The sequence below is a fragment of the Dermacentor andersoni genome, chromosome 4, assembly GCF_023375885.2.
Source record: "Dermacentor andersoni chromosome 4, qqDerAnde1_hic_scaffold, whole genome shotgun sequence".
NCBI lineage: Eukaryota > Metazoa > Arthropoda > Arachnida > Ixodida > Ixodidae > Dermacentor > Dermacentor andersoni.
Window position 1 is genome coordinate 180,453,126 of NC_092817.1, and position 18,040 is coordinate 180,471,165.

Consider the following 18,040-nt stretch of genomic DNA (forward strand, 5'->3'; position numbering starts at 1 on the left):
TTAGGCGCTGCCTGCGGCGTATTCTTTTCTGCTGTTCTCGCTGCCTCCTCGGATTCGTCCGCATCCATGAGAAATTCGGAGTCGTCTTCTCCTCTCATGTGCCCTGTGACATTTGCGTACGTTTTGACGCACTGCGATTGGTCATGGCCGAAGCGACGGCACTGACTGCAACGGGGAACTTTACATTCCCGTCGGACGTGTCCTGAAGTATGGCACCGTAGGCAATGCGGGGCTCTTCCAGGAACCACAACGAGGGCCTGCTCTCCAGCAATGCGTAGCTGGTGAGGCAGGTCACCAATTGTGACTCGAGGCTTCATCTTCAAGGACACACAGCGCGTTGACGAACCTTCATCCATGACTCCCTGAACGCGCCAGCGTTCCTTGGTGACTTCCGTCACCGTTCCGTAAGGTGCAAAGGCTGTTCGCACATCTTCGTCTTGCACGTTGTACAAAATCCAGTGGATCTTCATCCTCACGTCCTGGTCGTCGGGATCAATGACAATGCACCGTCGTTCTTTAACAGTCACCTCACGGACTGAAAGCAGCTTCTTCATTCCGTCAACACTCTTGAACGTGATAGCCCAGATGCGATTCATTTGGTACGCCCCAAGGCGACAACCTCGGGGAGCAGTGCCAAACGAACCAGTGCGTCGCGAAAATCCTCGACCTTGTAGGGCCTTGCTCTGACGTCGGCGTGCAAAAACAGCGTATTTGCAACAATTCAACCTGTTGGTAGAGGCGGCAATATAACTTCATAATCCTGGTCACTCGAGCCAGCAAACCTGTTTCCACGGTCAAGCTGGGCCGCTGATACCGCTCCGTTGGAGCACAGATACGCACGTCCGTCACGCTCGGTGACCGGAAGTGGAATTGCACAGCACCTGAAGCACGTACCAAACTTTCGCTGCTAAAAAGATATTGCAGACTGTTGACCGGGCGAATATCGAGAAGTTTTTCCCTCCCCACTTATTTACTTTCTCTCTCAGCATTTCTGTTTCGTCCTTCCAATATTCATCTGGATCTTTATATCCCTATAGTGGCACCCAGAGATATTTTGTGGGTACGTCCCTCCATTTCAGATTTTCGAAAAAATCTGGCATTGCCTCCCAGGTGCCAAGCCACAGACCTACGCATTTATCCCAGTTTATTGCACTACCGGACCAGTTGGAATACTTGTCGACTACTGTCTCAGCTTCGCAAATACTTTCTCTGTTTTCACAGAAAACGGCAATCTCATCAGCATAAGACAATAATTTGACCTTCGCCATCATAAGCTTAAAACCACGTACTTTGTTATTGTGAATTATGCTCAAACAAAAACGCTCTAAGTAAATAGCAAACAATAAAGGAGAAATTAGACACCCCTGACGAACGCTCCTGGCAATATGAATACTTTCAATAACTTCTTTGTTAATGACAATGTTAGCCTCACAATTTTTTATGGCATTTTCACACCTTCTAAGATAACATTCCCGACATTTACCTAATCCAATACTGCAAAAAGTACGTCGTGCACTACACGATCGAAAGCCTTTTCGAGGTCTAATTGTAACATGGCGACTTGCCTGTCCAATGCATCACAGCATTCGAGGATGCTCCTCGCTGTGTGAATGTTGGTTCCTATTGTTCTGCCCTTTATGCCGCACGTTTGGTGAGGTCCTACGATTAGTTGTATTACAGTCTGCAGTCTTTTGGCTAGCACCTTCATGAACACCTTATAATCTACATTGGTGAGGCTTATAGGACGATAAGCACTCACCGATAAAACCTTCACAGGATCATCACTTTTAGGTATCAGTACAATATGCGACCTTCTAAAGGATGGTGGTGCATCTTTTATTTCGTACGCCTGAGCGAAGAGCCGCGAAAGAGCCTTCGAGAGGTCATGCTTAAACGCATTATAAAAAGCAGCACCAAGTCCGTCTGGACCCGGCGTTTTCCCTTCACTTAGGTCGTCTATTGCTCTTTCTATTTCGGTTAAGCCAATTGGCATTTCAAGGCGTACTTTTGTTTCGTTATCTTATGTAGGCATTGGTGTCAAAACTTCACTGTGTAAAGAGGCCGCACTTTTACCGCTGCATCCCAGCAATCCTTTGTAATATTCGACAAACGCTTGTTGGATCATCAATTTGTCCCTTGTAATCTCTTTGCCGTACGTTATCTGCGTTATTTCCTTACGTGAAGCGTACCGCTTCTCCTCGCTCAAGGATCGTTTCGTCGGTGTTTCGCCGAGCCAGAGGTGTTCTGCGCGTGCGCGTATAACTGCGCCTCTGTATTTTTCCGTATCCATTATTTCAAGCTGATTCTTTATTTTTCTTATTTCTTCATTGAAAGTGCTTGGCTGCGCGCTTTCCACTGTCAACAAGAATTCCAGCTGACACTGTAGTTCCCTTTCTTTTGTTTTTACATTCTGGTGTAAAATGGAAGATCTCTCGATAGCGCTAATTTGTACTTCTTCCTTAAACCGCTCCCATGCTTCAACAAATCTCGCCGACTCAAACAAGTTCAATTTTTCTATAAGTACTTTCACATTGTCTACAAAGACTTTATCGTTAAGTAATTTGTTATTGAGTTTCCACAACTCCAAAGAAAAACCTGACCTACATTTTTTTTTACGCCTATTGAAAACATCACGACGCTGTGGTCAGTAAACGCTACCGGCTTACCCTCATAACTGTTGCAAAGTGGTACAAGCACGTCTGCCACGTACGCTCTGTCTAAACGGGAGTGGCAATCACGTTGGAAATGAGTATAGACAGTGCCACTTCCTTTTTGCAGTACATTTCCAACATCATCTAGTCCACACTCCTGCATAATCGTAGATAAAAACAAAGCACTTTGATCCCGAACTGGCAATCCCTTGCTCCTATCTTCCTTCAGGCATACACAGTTAAAATCACCAAGCAGAATTACTTTTCTATCACATTTATATATGGTTCAACAGTTGCAAAAATCCTGAGACGATCTTTAACACTATTTAGTGCATATACACAAATGACGCGCCATTTCTGAAACAAGAACAGAAAATCACAAAATACAATTCGGCCGTCTTCACTAGAATAAACATATTCTTGCACAAGACCTAAAGAACTACGCGAGAAAATGGCACAGCCTCCAGAGTTACCAAGGGAGTGACATACGCAAACGTTGTACAAATACCTGAAAGGTTCGACCATGCGATCCGTTTGCTCCTGACTTTCAACCTTGGTCTCCTGAACAGCTATCAAGTCAAGGTCATACTCCCGGAAGAGACGACTGACCTAATATTGCCTTCGCCTAGACCGTAGTCCACGAACGTTCAATGTGGCAACCCGTAACGCGGTTCTAGATTGCGAAGTCCGCGTGCCAGTAGGAACGGATCGCATGGTTCCTACCTCACACATAGGCTCGGTGTCGCCGGTGCAAAACCTTGAAGGACTTGGGGGTATACACGCACACGGCGTGCGCCCGCCACACACGTCACATGATGCTGAAGCCATTCTAGCCGTGTCCTTTTCCGTCTATGGTTTTAAGGCCCTTGGTTGAAGCACAACCCTCGTTGCTACGAGGGTGGCTTCCGCGGCGGTCGAGTGCCCGCTCCGATGTTAGGTGTGGGCTTAGTGCTGATTCGCCTGCCCGTGGCCACCTTCGTCGCCGGCTCACTCCCTGCCCCCTTGCCTAGTCGGCCGCCGTCAGGAGCGACGTCTTCAATCGGTCGCTTTGTAGTTGCGCCCCTTACGCCTGCACTCACGGCGTCCATGTCTTCTGGCTGGCTGTTTGACGCGGTGGTATTCTTTCCTTCATCTTTGTTGTTATCCTCCACTGGAGCATCGTTGACCGCATTGGTTGGCTTGATAGAATGCCCGACCTCTTCCGCGCGTTCCACATTCTTTTCTTTCTCCACCGACAATTTAGAAAGGGGCATGTACACGGGCTCCCCCATTCTGCTGCTGGCTGCTTCCTCTGCGTCAACTTGGTCCATGATGTGCTCCGAGACACGGTCGGCTGCAACCGTACCTGCCACCTCAGCATATGCCTGAGGGCATTCGTTGTCTTCATGACCATAGCGGCTGCACTGACCGCACCGCGGTATTCGACAGTCACGTCTAATATGCCCCGTTCGGCGACACCGTAAGCACAGTGGCGCTCGGCCTGGCAACACCAGAAGTGTTGTCATGCCACCCACTCGAAGCTGATGTGGTAGGTCCTCGATAGTAACTCCGGTTTTCACTTCCAGTGCCACGGTACGAGTCGAAGTTCCTTTGTCTGTGATACCATGGACGCGCCATCGCTCCTTCGATACTTGTGTCACCTTCACGTAGGCCGCAAACGCGGTGCGTACATGTTCATCCGGTACATAATGCAAAAGCCAATGTAGCTTTAGCCGAACGTCTTGCTTATTTGGGTCGATAACGAGGCATCGCCTCTCCTTTATCTTGACGTCACCAACCGCGAGCATCTTCTTCATTCCTTCTGCTGTGCTGAAGGTCACCGCCCAAACGTGGTTCATCTGGAAAGCCCCCAAAGCAAGCACCTCGGGCAGCATTCCCAGACGAACCATCGTGTCGCGGACATCTTCCACACGATAAGGTCTTGTCCTGATATCTCCGTGTAGAAAAACAGTATTTGTAATACACGCACCTTTAGGTAACTGTGGCAGAACGACTTCATGTCCTTGGTTTTCTTTGGCAAAAAACCTGTTTCCAAGACCCATATGGGCCGCTGTATCCGCTCCATCGGTGCTCATGGTGACTCCTTTCGCTAGCGCGTCCGGAAGTGGAATGACTATACTAACGAGCAGAGCAGTATATAGACGATCTGAAAAAAAAATACGCAAAAGCGTTCGCGCAATGTTACCCACAAGCGGGAAAAAATCGATAGAGCTACTGGAGTGGAGTGTCGAGTGCGCCGCTGCGTGCGCCTACAAACAAGAAGGAAAAAAGAAACACTCCCGGTCGGGGAATCGAACCCCGGTCTCCCACGTGACAGGCGGGGATACTGGCCACTGTACTAACGAGGTTTTTTTTTTTTTTTATTACCGGTTTTGCAACAACAATGTACTTACAACACATGAAAAGTCAAGACGGGCTTACAATACAATTTGTCAACACATTGAGCGGAAAGCCATCAGTCGTCTTCTGACTGACGTTGTCACCTAAAATTCCTTTAGTGTGACTAAGGTTTCTACCCTGGCTACCCAGGGAGAAAGACATTCTTTTGTTTTCTCCACTTCTACTAACCGAGCAATGCTCTCTCTAAAGTACAGCCTTGCTGGTCTTGCATCCGGTTCACAGTAGAAGCCAGTCATTCTTGAGCGCCATATACTGTGCAGGCCTGTCAGCATGATTAGATCGAAAGGTACACCTTCTTCGTTGTCTGTCGCAAGGTACCTAATTCCATGCGTGTCTAGTGGGAATTCTTTTTTGATTGTCCTCTGCAACACATCCCAGAAGAACACCGCTTCCCAACAGTGAAGGAAAACGTGGTAGATTGTTTCCGGCTTTTTGCAAATAATGCAGTGAGACCCCCATGGCATATAAAACCCACGCTCCTCTAAGAAGGTTCTTACAGGGAGAGTTCCGGTATGCAGTTTGAAAAAGAAAGTTTTTGCACTTGGTGCTACTTGCATTCTTTTAACCCGTTTGAGTGCGTTCTGACCCAGGCCTGCACTGTATATCACCCTGTACAACGGGATTGGCAACACTATATCACATAAGTCTTTATACAGTTTCCTCTTTTTAACAGAATATAAATAATCATTAGAAAAACGCACACTCAAAAATCGCACACTCGCTACTACTTCCCGAAAATAACCTTGTGCCGCCCCGTCAGGACTTGCGTGCTATTAACATATTCAGGTAGCAGTCGCCCTAATCTGGCCTGGCAAACCGCTTGCAGAAAAGGGTCGCTGACCTCGCGAAAAAAGAAAAATCTATTAACTAATTGTTTGACAAAAAGGTGTGCCAGTCCAAGTCCCCCACACTTCACACTCCTGAACAAATTTGTGCGACTGCACCTTTCCCACGTCGATCCCCACACAAAGGTCGCAAAAACCCTATGAAGTTTCTGCACATGTACCCTAGAACAGTGCATCACTTGTATCACATACCATAGCTTAGCCACAAAAAACATGTTACACACGGTTGCCCTCGCAAACATAGAGAGATAATTCGCCCTCCAAGCATTCGCCTTTTCGCGTAAGAGTTCTGCTTGTTGCTGCCAGTATTCATTATTATTTTTGTAGAACTCAAGTGGCACACCAAGGTACTTCACAGGCGTTTTCTGCCATACAATATTGGCAAAAATGCCCGGGGTGAACGGCCACACGCCGTGCCCAAATCCCAGACACTTTCCCCAGTTTACTCGGCTTCCTGTAACGTCGCTGAAAAATTTAACACTTCGAATGGTTTCTTCAATGCCTTCGTAGTCAATACAACATACTGCCACATCATCGGCATATGCGAGCAGTTTTACCTCTGAAGACTGTAAACGAAAACCACGGATAGAATTATTTTCAATTATTGACAAACATAATGTTTCAATATATATACAAAACAAAAGTGGACTGATGGGACAGCCTTGACGCACGGAACGCTGCACTTTAATGGGGGCCCCCAATTCTTTGTTAATAATTAGTCTGGTAGAGCAGTTCCGATACGCCAGAGCTACACCATCCGTGATGACGGATCCGACATTACTGTGTTCCAACACTGCAAACAAAATAGCATGCGCTACGCAATCAAATGCCTTCTCCAGATCCAATTGAAGTATGGCCACACACGCTTCAAGGGAGTCACAACATTCAAGAACTGAACGCATCTGTTGAACATTCGTCGCAATAGTGCGACCCTTAATTCCACACGTTTGGTGTGGGCCGACTATGTCTTTAACAACCGACTGAAGTCTAGCTGCTAAGACTTTCATTAGTATCTTATAGTCTACATTTGTGAGTGCTATTGGTCTGTATGATGTTACACTTTTCAACTTATCTACATCCTCTGTCTTCGGAATCAACACCGTGTGTGATTGACCGAAAGATGGCGGTAACGCCTTACCATCGTACGCTTCGTTAAAAATTGCTACAAGTACTGCTGACAATTCCTTTTTAAACCGCTTGTACCACAGAGCGCAAAGCCCATCAGGGCCCGGTGACTTGCCAGGATTCAAACTGTCAATTGCGCGTTCCACTTCAAAAACAGTTATCGGCGTTTCTAATGCAACTTTTCTTTCTTCAGTCAGTTGAGGCATTCTTTTCAAGAAGTTCGTCTTAAACCGTTCTAGGTCCACCTGCCTAAATGCGAACAGATTTTCGTAGTGTTCAAAAAACGCACGTGCGATACTATCATTATCTGTAACTTCGTTACCACCCACCTCGATCACGTCAATATGATTACGTCGAGCGTGCGATTTTTCCAGTCCGAGCGCCCTTTTTGTGGGCGCCTCCCCTATCGCAAAGGATTCGGCTCGAGCACGAACTCTCGCTCCGCGATAGCGTTCCTCATCATGCAGTTCAAGTTTCTGTTTAATATTCCGCATGTCGCTTTTGTATGCTCCCGGTTCTTGGCACTCCAGTTCTGTCAGCTTTTCCAAGATTATTCGCAGTTCCTTCTCTTTATTTTTGTTTCATGCATTATTGCTACGGAACGATCGATGGCTTTCATTTTAATGCACTGTTTAAACACTTCCCATCGATCTTTTATTTCACCCTCGCCGCTCATTAGAATTTTTTTGATGCAGTCCGATACATATTCTCCAAAACTTTCGTCAGTAGTTAAGTTTGAATTCATTTTTCACAGCTCCCAAGAGAAGCTGCCGCCTTTTTTCTTCCTTCCTAAGTCACATTTAACCAGACAATGATCAGTGAAGGAAATAGGATATACACTGTAACTATTACACATTGGTATTGCTTGAAGCGACAAGTAAATACGATCTAAGCGCGCATGGCTGTTTCCTTGAAAGTGCGTGAAACGCACATCTCGCGTCCCTATCATACATTCCGCCACATCCGCTAATTCGTATTCAGTAATTATCTCGTTCAAAACATCCCTAGTTTTATCGCTCCTTAAACCTCTATTAGACCGATCTCGGGCATTGAGAACACAATTAAAATCACCTAACAGCACCATCTGCTTTTCAGAAGATATATACTGTTTTAACATGGAAAAAAACAAAGCCCGTTCCTTCAACGCATTTGGTGCATAAATACATACCACCCGCCATTCAATTCCATGCAAAGCAAAATCAGAGAAAACTAATCTACCAGTTGGACATGAATAAAAACCTTGCACCGTTATACCGGGCAATTTTCTAACAAACAGCACGCAGCCCGCCGACGTCCCTAAGGCGTGCCTCACTACCGCGTAGTAGCGTGGCGTAACCCGCTGCACCATACTGCGGGTCTCTTCATCACCATCTACTTTTGTCTCTTGCACGGCTAACACGTCAAGGTCATAGTCCACCAGCAGCCTACACACTTGGCTCTGCTTTCGCTTGGCGGCCAGACCTCGAACGTTTAGCGTGGCCAATCTAAGCGACGGGTTGGGAGCCATGATTATAGGTCTAGTGAAAAGTTTTGGCCCGGAGCATGGTGTTTACCTTTAGCGCCTAGCACACAGCTAGACGCCCCCGGAGCCGCCCGGTGGACCGGTGCCACTGGAGAGCGGTGGCGGCTTCTTCTCGGACTTCTTGTCTGCGTTGGCGGTGTTCGGTCGTGGCTTGTAGCTGCTGCGCCTGCCCGTTGGCGTCTTCGAAGGCGGCCCGTCTTCCCCACTTCCTTGGTTCGCTGCGCTGCTGTCTGCAGCCTTCTCAAGAGGCCGTTTGGCCGAGGCTCCGACATTGTTGCTCATAGGGTCATTCTGCGCCGACTGGTCCTCAGCTGTCTTCATTTGCTCGCTAGCTTCCGTTAGGCTGCTCTTGCTTTCTTCCTTGGTCTCTTCTGCTGGCTTTTTTGCCACACCTTCCGTAGAGTTTTCCTTGTCCGGTGGTGTCCCCGCCCCCGCATCAGGTGCAAGCACATCGACTACAGCACATGGGGTTGCCTGGTCTCCTGCCCCTTTCGCCGCGTCTTCGGCCTCGGCCGCGTCCATTACCAACCTTGCTGTGTCATTGCCTTCGGCTGGCCCAGTCATAGAGGCGTATGTACGTACGCACTGGTCCTCGGCGTGCCCAAACCGACGGCATTGCGAGCACCGGGGAACCTTGCAGTCTCGTCGTACATGACCAGTGCCTTGACAGCGCAAGCACTGCATTGGCCTGCCAGGAACGACGACTAGGGCCAGCTCACCGGCGACCCTAATTTGGTGCGGGAGATCTTCCACCTTCACGCCGCTGTTGAGTTTGAGCAAGACGGACCGGGTAGTCGTCCCCTTGTCGTTGATACCCTGATACCCTATACTAACGAGGAGACATGCGAGGCGCCAGCTAAAGCAGTATATAGACGATCTGAAAAAAAAAAAATACGCAAAAGCGTTCGCGTAATGTTACCCACAAGTGGGAAAAAATAGATACAGCAACTGGGGTGGAGTGTCGAGTGCGCCGCCGCGTGCGCCTACAAACAAGAAGGAAAAAGGAACACTCCCCGTCGGGGAATCGAACCCCGGTCTCCCGCGTGACAGGCGGGGATACTGGCCACTATACCAACGAGGAGAAATGAGATGCGCCAGCTAAAGCAGTATATAGACGATCTGAAAAAAAAATACGCAAAAGCGTTCGCGTAATGTTACCCACAAGCGGGAAAAAATAGATACAGCTACTGGGGTGGAGTGTCGAGTGCGCCGCCGCGTGCGCCTACAAACAAGAAGGAAAAAAACACTCCCCGTCGGGGAATCGAACCCCGGTCTCCCGCGTGACAGGCGGGGATACTGGCCACTATACTAACGAGGATTTTTTATTCTTTATTACCTTCTTCGTACATGACAATGAAAGACATACAAAACTCTAATATCGCTTTACAAGTAAAAGATGCGAGCGGTGCACTGGCCAGCTCACACCAAAGGATTAAAAGCGTTTCAGTTTGGCAAGGTCATCCATTAATGGGAGCCATTCCGACTGTTCTTTTTGAGCCTTAAACACATCTCTTACATAAGACACATTTTCAGTGAAATACTCTCGTACAGGGAGGATAGTTTCATCTGCATGCCTAAACGCCATTCGATTTTTCCATATACTGTGTAAGCTGATAAGCATAAACATGTTCCACGGCACTTCGTCACCGCTATCTACCGATAGAAATCTTATGCCGTAAGGTGATATTGGAAGCTCCTTTTTTAAAGTTCGTTGCAAGACGTCCCAGTGAAATACAGCGTCTGTGCAGTGAAGGAACATGTGATCTATAGTCTCCGGTTTTCTACAGATTAGACAGTTTGTGGACCATGGGACAAATATTCCTTTCTCTTGTAGCCATGGTTTCACGGGCAGTGTGCCAGTGTGCAGCTGAAAGAAGAATGGTTTCATTGAGGGCCGCACCGACATCTTTTTCACTCTCTTCAGTACATTCCCTTCAGAGCCAACACAGTATATGGAACGGTACAAGGTATAGGCAACATAGTATCAATAAGGTCTTTATAAAGTTGCTTCCTTCTAACATCAGCAAGATACTGTGCAGAAAAGCGAACTTTCAAACACTGAAAAGCGCGCACAACCTCCCAAAGAAAGCCCCGCACCCGTACGCGTTTCACAGGGCTGGATGATACAACATATTCAGGCAGTGCCTCTTTCAACCAAATTTGCATTACCGTACGCAGGAAAGCATCTTTTTGGTCTCGGAGGAACATAAATCTTGACACAAGCTGCCTAAGAAACAAATGAGCCAAACCTAGGCCACCCTTTCCAACGGACAGAAATAGATTTGTCCGACTTGTCCTCTCCCAACTCGACCCCCAAATGAACACTGCGAAAACTCGGTGCAATCTCTGGACGCTGGTCCGTGACATACACAGTGCCTGCAGCACATACCATACCTTGGCCTTTAAAAAGAGGTTGTATACTGTGGCCCGAGCAAAAATTGAAAGATCGCGGCCACCCCATTTGTGCGTACATTCGCGTGTGCGCTCATTTTCCGCTTCCCAATATTTTGCAGGTTCATGATATTGGTCTAGTGGCACTCCCAAGTATTTGACAGGTGACGTTGCCCACTGAACGCTCTCAAACATTTCAGGCGCATAATCCCATTTTCCGTGCCAGAAACCAAAACACTTTTCCCAGTTTATCACACTTCCGGAGGCTTTGCAAAACCTAGCCGCGTCCTTCACCACTTCAGTTAGTCTTTCCCTATCTTCGCAAAATATGGCGATATCATCCGCATACGCAAGTACTTTAACTTCAGTGGACAACATCGTGAAGCCACGCACTTTTTCGTTTGATATAATTTTCAGGCAGAAAGGTTCGAGATACAGTGCAAACAACAATGGAGACAATGGGCACCCTTGCCTCACGGAAGAACGAACTGTGATACTTTCACTCAGCTGCTTATTAACAATAAGGTTTGCCGTACAACCAGCATATGCCATTTTGACACCTTCCAAGAGCACTCGGCCGACATTCACGTGTTCGAGGATACAAAACAGAACATGGTGGTTGACGCGGTCAAAGGCCTTTTCCATGTCCAGTTGCAACATGGCTACACGTTTATCAAAAGCATCACAGCATTCTAATATGCTCCGTGCTACGTGAATATTTGTCGTTATCGTACGTCCTTTAATCCCGCACGTTTGTTGCTGGCCTACGATAGCTTTTATTACATTCTGCAACCTTCTGCCCAGAACCTTCATGAATATTTTATAGTCCACATTCGTGAGACTTATGGGCCGATACCCTCTGACTGACAATCTCTTAACCGGGTCTTCACTCTTCGGTACTAGGACGATGTGACTTCTTCGGAAGGACGGAGGCATCATCTGCTTTTCGTATGTTTCTTGAATTACGCTGTGTAGAATATGCGCCATGTCAGACTGAAACGTTTTGTAAAAAGCTGCGCCCAGCCCGTCGGGACCAGGTGATTTTCCGGAGCTTAACTCGTCGATTGCGTGCTCTACTTCCGCTGCACTAATCGATGCCTCGAGCCCCAGCTTGACATCATCCTCTAAGATAGGCATCAGTGCCAAGAACTCCGCCGCGAGGCCTTCTTCAACACGTGACTCGTGACCCAGTAGTCCTTCGTAATAATCAACAAACGCACGTTGAATAGTATTAGAATCACGAGCCATTTCGCCCTTGTACTCTATCGCTTTTATATCGTTCTTTACTGCATATCGTTTTTCGTCGCACAGGGACCGCTTTGTCGGCGTCTCGCCAAACCACAACCGTTCTGCACGTGCGCGTATGACAGCTCCTTTATATTTCTCTTTATCCATCAGTTCTAACTTATTTTTTGTTTCTTTTATTTCTTTTTCGTACAGGCCCGGCTGAGCACTTTCCAGCCTCAGCAGCAAACCTAAGCGGCTCTGAAATTCTTTTTCGTCTGCCTTGTCGCTTTGACGCAGCGCACTCGCTCTTTCTATAGCGATCATTTTTATTTCTTCTTTAAAATGTTCCCATTTTCCAATAACGTCCCTCTGATCACCCGTTTGCAAATAGTCAATTTTTTCTTTTACTGTAAACACAAAACGTTCATCCTCAAGAAGGCTTATATTAAATTTCCATAGTTCCCAGTTGAACTTCGACCTTTTGGTCTTCGTTCCTATTGTAACCATTACCATGCAATGATCGCTGAACGCAACGTTTTTAATCAAGTAGTCACTGCACATTGGGACCAGGCCAGCAGACGCGTAAACCCTGTCAAGTCTTGCATGACTTGCTTGTTGGAAATGTGTGTACTGCAGACGGGCACCTTCTGACAAAGCACTCCCGACGTCTTCTAAATTGTGCTCCAGGACAATTGCATTCAAAAGCAACGAGCTCTGGTTTCGAATGGTCGCGTTAGTAACTCTGTCTTCGGGCATGCATACGCAGTTGAAGTCACCCATCAGAATAATGTATCTAGGAGGCTTTAGATAGGGCTGAACCATTTCGAAAAAAGCTTTGCGCTCATTTTCCTTATTTGGGGCATACACACACATTACGTTCCACTGTAAATCAAGATACGAAAAATCACACATCACAAAACGCCCGGTGTTGAAAACTGTAACAGATTCTTCAATAACACCTAAAGAATTTCGAATTAAAATGGCACACCCTCCTGACGTACCAACAGAATGACTCACGCATACATTGTAACGGCTTCTAAAAGGCTCAACCATGCGGTTCGTCTGAGCTTCACTTTCCACCTTGGTCTCTTGCACTGCCACTACGTCCACATCGTTCTCAAGCAGGAGGCGGCTTAATTGATACTGACGCCGCCTCGCTGCCAGTCCCCTTACATTAAAGGTGGCAAATTTAACTGCGGCTTCTGTTCTGCCTGCCATTTGCGCGACAAATTAAATAGGCCGAACGGCTTCGTGCTCACCTTCAGCCTTAATACACCGAGAAGTGAAGCTCAGCAATTTTCCCTTCTCAAGAGATCTCGAGCCCACCCAAGAGGCGTGCTCGCGTTCTGCAGCAGGCTGGCGCAGCCTCAGCGCGCTGGCCGTCGTAGTCCCGTTGTGGGTCGCCTCTCGTCCCTTGTCAAGCTAGACGGGAGCCATGGTTGCTACGTCGGTGTAGTCTTCGCCGGCTTTTTGTCCGGCGGGATGTTGGGCTTCGGGCGAAACGTCGGCCGGCGCTGCCCTCCCTATTTGGGGGGTGGTTCGCCGATACTCGCAGAAGGATGCTGAACCTCTTCGACACAGGCCTTGTCGTGTGTCCTCTTTGCTGGAGCACTACTCATGCTTGTTTGGACGACGTCCATGCCTTCTCTATCCTCTTGAGGTTTTTCATGTACTGCTTCCGCAGCAGTACTTGTGCTTAGCTCCGCTGCGTCAATCTTCGGGGCTACAACAGTCTGCTTCGACGCACTGGTCTGGTCTTCAGTCTGTGTCGCTGCCACGCCCCCCTTGACGGCGTTAGGCGCTGCCTGCGGCATATTCTTTTCTGCTGTTCTCGCTGCCTCCTCGGATTCGCCCGCATCCATGAGAAGTTCGGAGTCGTCTTCTCCTCTCATGTGCCCTGTGACATTTGCGTACGTTTTGACGCACTGCGATTGGTCATGGCCGAAGCGACGGCACTGACTGCAACGGGGAACTTTGCATTCCCGTCGGACGTGTTCTGAAGTATGGCACCTTAGGCAAAGCGGGGCTCTTCCAGGAACCACAACAAGGACCTGCTCTCCAGCAATGCGTAGCTGGTGAGGCAGGTCATCGATCGTGACTCCAGGCTTCATCTTCAAAGACACACAACGCGTTGACGAACCTTTGTCCATGACTCCCTGAACGCGCCAGCGTTCAGGGAGACATGGAGTCAGTTAATAATTAGTCTGGTAGAGCAGTTCCGATACGCCAGAGCTACACCATCCGTGATGACGGATCCGACATTAATGTGTTCCAACACTGCAAACAAAATAGCATGCGCTACGCAATCAAATGCCTTCTCCAGATCCAATTGAAGTATGGCCACACACGCTTCAAGGGAGTCACAACATTCAAGAACTGAGCGCATCTTGTGAACATTCGTCGCAATAGTGCGACCCTTAATTCCACACGTTTGGTGTGGGCGGACTATGTCTTCAACAACCGACTGAAGTCTAGCTGCTAAGAATCATTAGTATCTTATAGTCTACATTTGTGAGTGCTATTGGTCTGTATGATGTTACACTTTTCAACTTATCTACATCCTCTGTCTTCGGAATCAACACCGTGTGTGATTGACCGAAAGATGGCGGTAACGCCTCACCTCGTACGCTTCGTTAAAAATTGCTACAAGTACTGCTGACAATTCCTTTTTAAAGCGCTTGTGCCACAGAGCGCAAAGCCCATCAGGGCCCGGTGACTTGCCAGGATTCAAACTGTCAATTGCGCGTTCCACTTCAAAAACAGTTATCGGCGTTTCTAATGCAACTTTTCTTTCTTCAGTCAGTTGAGGCATTCTTTTCAAGAAGTTCGTCTTAAACCGTTCTAGGTCCACCTGCCTAAATGCGAACAGATTTTCGTAGTGTTCAAAAAACGCACGTGCGATACTATCATTATCTGTAACTTCGTTACCACCCACCTCGATCACGTCAATATGATTACGTCGAGCGTGCGATTTTTCCAGTCCGAGCGCCCTTTTTGTGGGCGCCTCCCCTATCGCAAAGGATTCGGCTCGAGCACGAACTATCGCTCCGCGATAGCGTTCCTCATCATGCAGTTCAAGTTTCTGTTTAATATTCCGTATGTCCCTTTTGTATGCTCCCGGTTCTTGGCACTCCAGTTCTGTCAGCTTTTCCAAGATTATTCGCAGTTCCTTCTCTTTCTTTTTTGTTTCATGCATTATTGCTACGGAACGATCGATGGCTTTCATTTTAATGCACTGTTTAAACCCTTCCCATCGATCTTTTAATTCACCCTCGCAGCTCATTAGAATTTTTTTGATGCAGTCCGATACATATTCTCCGAAACTTTCGTCAGTAGTTAAGTTTGAATTCATTTTCCACAGCTCCCAAGAGAAGCTGCCGCCTTTTTTCTTCCTTCCTAAGTCACATTTAACCAGACAATGATCAGTGAAGGAAATAGGATATACACTAACTATTACACATTGGTATTGCTTGAAGCGACAAGTAAATACGATCTAAGCGCGCATGGCTGTTTCCTTGAAAGTGCGTGAAACGCACATCTCGCGTCCCTATCATACATTCAGCCACATCCGCTAATTCGCATTCAGTAATTATCTCGTTCCAAACATCCCTACTTTTATCGCTCCTTAAACCTCTATTAGACCGATCTCGGGCATTGAGAACACAATTAAAATCACCTAACAGCACCATCTGCTTTTCAGAAATATATACTCTTTTAACATGGAAAAAAACAAAGCCCGTTCCTCCAACGCATTTGCTGCATAAATACATACCACCCGCCATTCAAATCCATGCAAAGCAAAATCACAGAAAACTAATCTACCAGTTGGACATGAATAAAAACCTTGCACCGTTATACCGGGTAATTTTCTAACAAACAGCACGCAGCCCGCCGACGTCCCTAAGGCGTGGCTCACTACCGCGTAAGAGCGTGGCGTAAACCGCTGCACCATGCTGCGGGTCTCTTCGTCACCATCTACTTTCGTCTCTTGCACGGCTAACACGTCAAGGTCATAGTCCAACAGCAGCCTACACACTTGGCTCTGCTTTCGCTTGGCGGCCACACCTCGAACGTTTAGCGTGGCCAATCTAAGCGACGGGTTGGGAGCCATGATTATAGGTCTAGTGAAAAGTTTTGGCCCGGAGCATGGTGTTTACCTTTAGCGCCTAGCACACAGCTAGACGCCCCCGGAGCCGCCCGGTGGACCGGTACCACTGGAGAGCGGTGGCGGCTTCTTCTCGGACTTCTTGTCTGCGTTGGCGGTGTTCGGTCGTGGCTTGTAGCTGCTGCGCCTGCCCGTTGGCGTCTTCGATGGCGGCCCGTCTTCCCCACTTCCTTGGTTCGCTGCGCTGCTGTCTGCAGCCTTCTCAAGAGGCCGTTTGACCGAGGCTCCGACATTGCTGCTCATAGGGTCGTTCTGCGCCGACTGGTCCTCAGCTGTCTTCACTTGCTCGCTAGCTTCCGTTAGGCTGCTCTTGCTTTCTTCCTTGGTCTCTTCTGCTGGCTTTTTTGCCACACCTTCCGTAGAGTTTTCCTTGTCCGGTGGTGTCCCCGCGCCCGCATCAGGTGCAAGCACACCGCCTACAGCACATGGGGTTGCCTGGTCTCCTGCCCCTTTCGCTGCGTCTTCGGCCTCGGCCGCGTCCATTACCAACCTTGCTGTGTCATTGCCTTCGGCTGGCCCAGTCATAGAGGCGTATGTACGTACGCACTGGTCCTCGGCGTGTCCAAACCGACGGCATTGCGAGCACCGGGGAACCTTGCAGTCTCGTCGTACATGACCAGTGCCTTGACAGCGCAAGCACTGCATTGGCCTGCCAGGAACGACGACTAGGGCCAGCTCACCGGCGACCCTAATTTGGTGCGGGAGATCTTCCACCTTCACGCCGCTGTTGAGCTTGAGCAAGACGGACCGGGTAGTCTTCCCCTTGTCGTTGATACCCTGAACGCGCCATCGCTCTCGGGTGACTTGTACGGCTTTACCGAAAGCCGCCAATGCCGTTCTTACATCTTCATCGGCCACACCATGTACTAACCAATGGAGACGCAGCCGCACCTGCTGATCCTGAGGGTCGACCACGATGCAGCGCCGCCCCTTTACCTTCAGCTCCTTGACTTCCAGCATCCTTTTCGTGGCGTCCGCGGTGTTCATGGTCACAGCCCAGACGTGGTTAATCTGGTAGGCCCCGAGGGCAAGCACTTCCGGCAGCAATCCTGTTGGGCCAAGAGCTTCCCGGAAATCTTCTACTTTGTGGGGTCTAGCTCGCACGTCGCCGTGCAAAAACGCGGTGTTTAGCACGACGCGCCCCTTTGGCAGTGGAGGCAAAATAATCTGATAGCCTGCGTCGTCATCGCTGTTCCACCTGTTTCCGCGGCCAACAAAGGCCGCTGTCGCCGCTCCACTGGAGCTCATGATTCGCCGTCCGTAACGCTCGGTGGCCGGAAGTGGAATGCACTATATTAATCAGCAGACATGCGAGGCGCCAGCTAAAGCAGTATATAGACGATCTGAAAAAAAAAATACGCAAAAGCGTTCGCGCAATGTTACCCACAAGTGGGAAAAAAATAGATACAGCAACTGGGGTGGAGTGTCGAGTGCGCCGCCGCGTGCGCCTACAAACAAGAAGGAAAAAAGAAACACTCCCCGTCGGGGAATCGAACCCCGGTCTCCCGCGTGACAGGCGGGGATACTGGCCACTATATTAATGAGCAGACATGCGAGGCGCCAGCTAAAGCAGTATATAGACGATCTGGAAAAAAATATAATACGCAAAAGCGTTCGAGTAATCTTACCCACAAGTGGGAAAAAAATAGATACAGCAACTGGGGCGGAGTGTCGAGTGCGCCGCAGCGTGCGCCTACAGATCAGAAGGAAAAAA

General features: G+C 48.4%; 2 non-coding genes across 2 annotated transcripts; both read right to left on the reverse strand.

Annotated features, from left to right (window-relative positions):
- Nucleotides 1-9,552: 9,552 nt before the first annotated feature.
- On the reverse strand, nt 9,553-9,624 carry TRNAD-GUC (transfer RNA aspartic acid (anticodon GUC)). The gene has a single exon. It is a non-coding gene; the product is annotated as a tRNA-Asp (tRNA).
- A 165-nt stretch (nt 9,625-9,789) lies between these two features.
- Nucleotides 9,790-9,861, reverse strand: TRNAD-GUC (transfer RNA aspartic acid (anticodon GUC)). Its single transcript has one exon. It is a non-coding gene; the product is annotated as a tRNA-Asp (tRNA).
- Nucleotides 9,862-18,040: the final 8,179 nt, after the last annotated feature.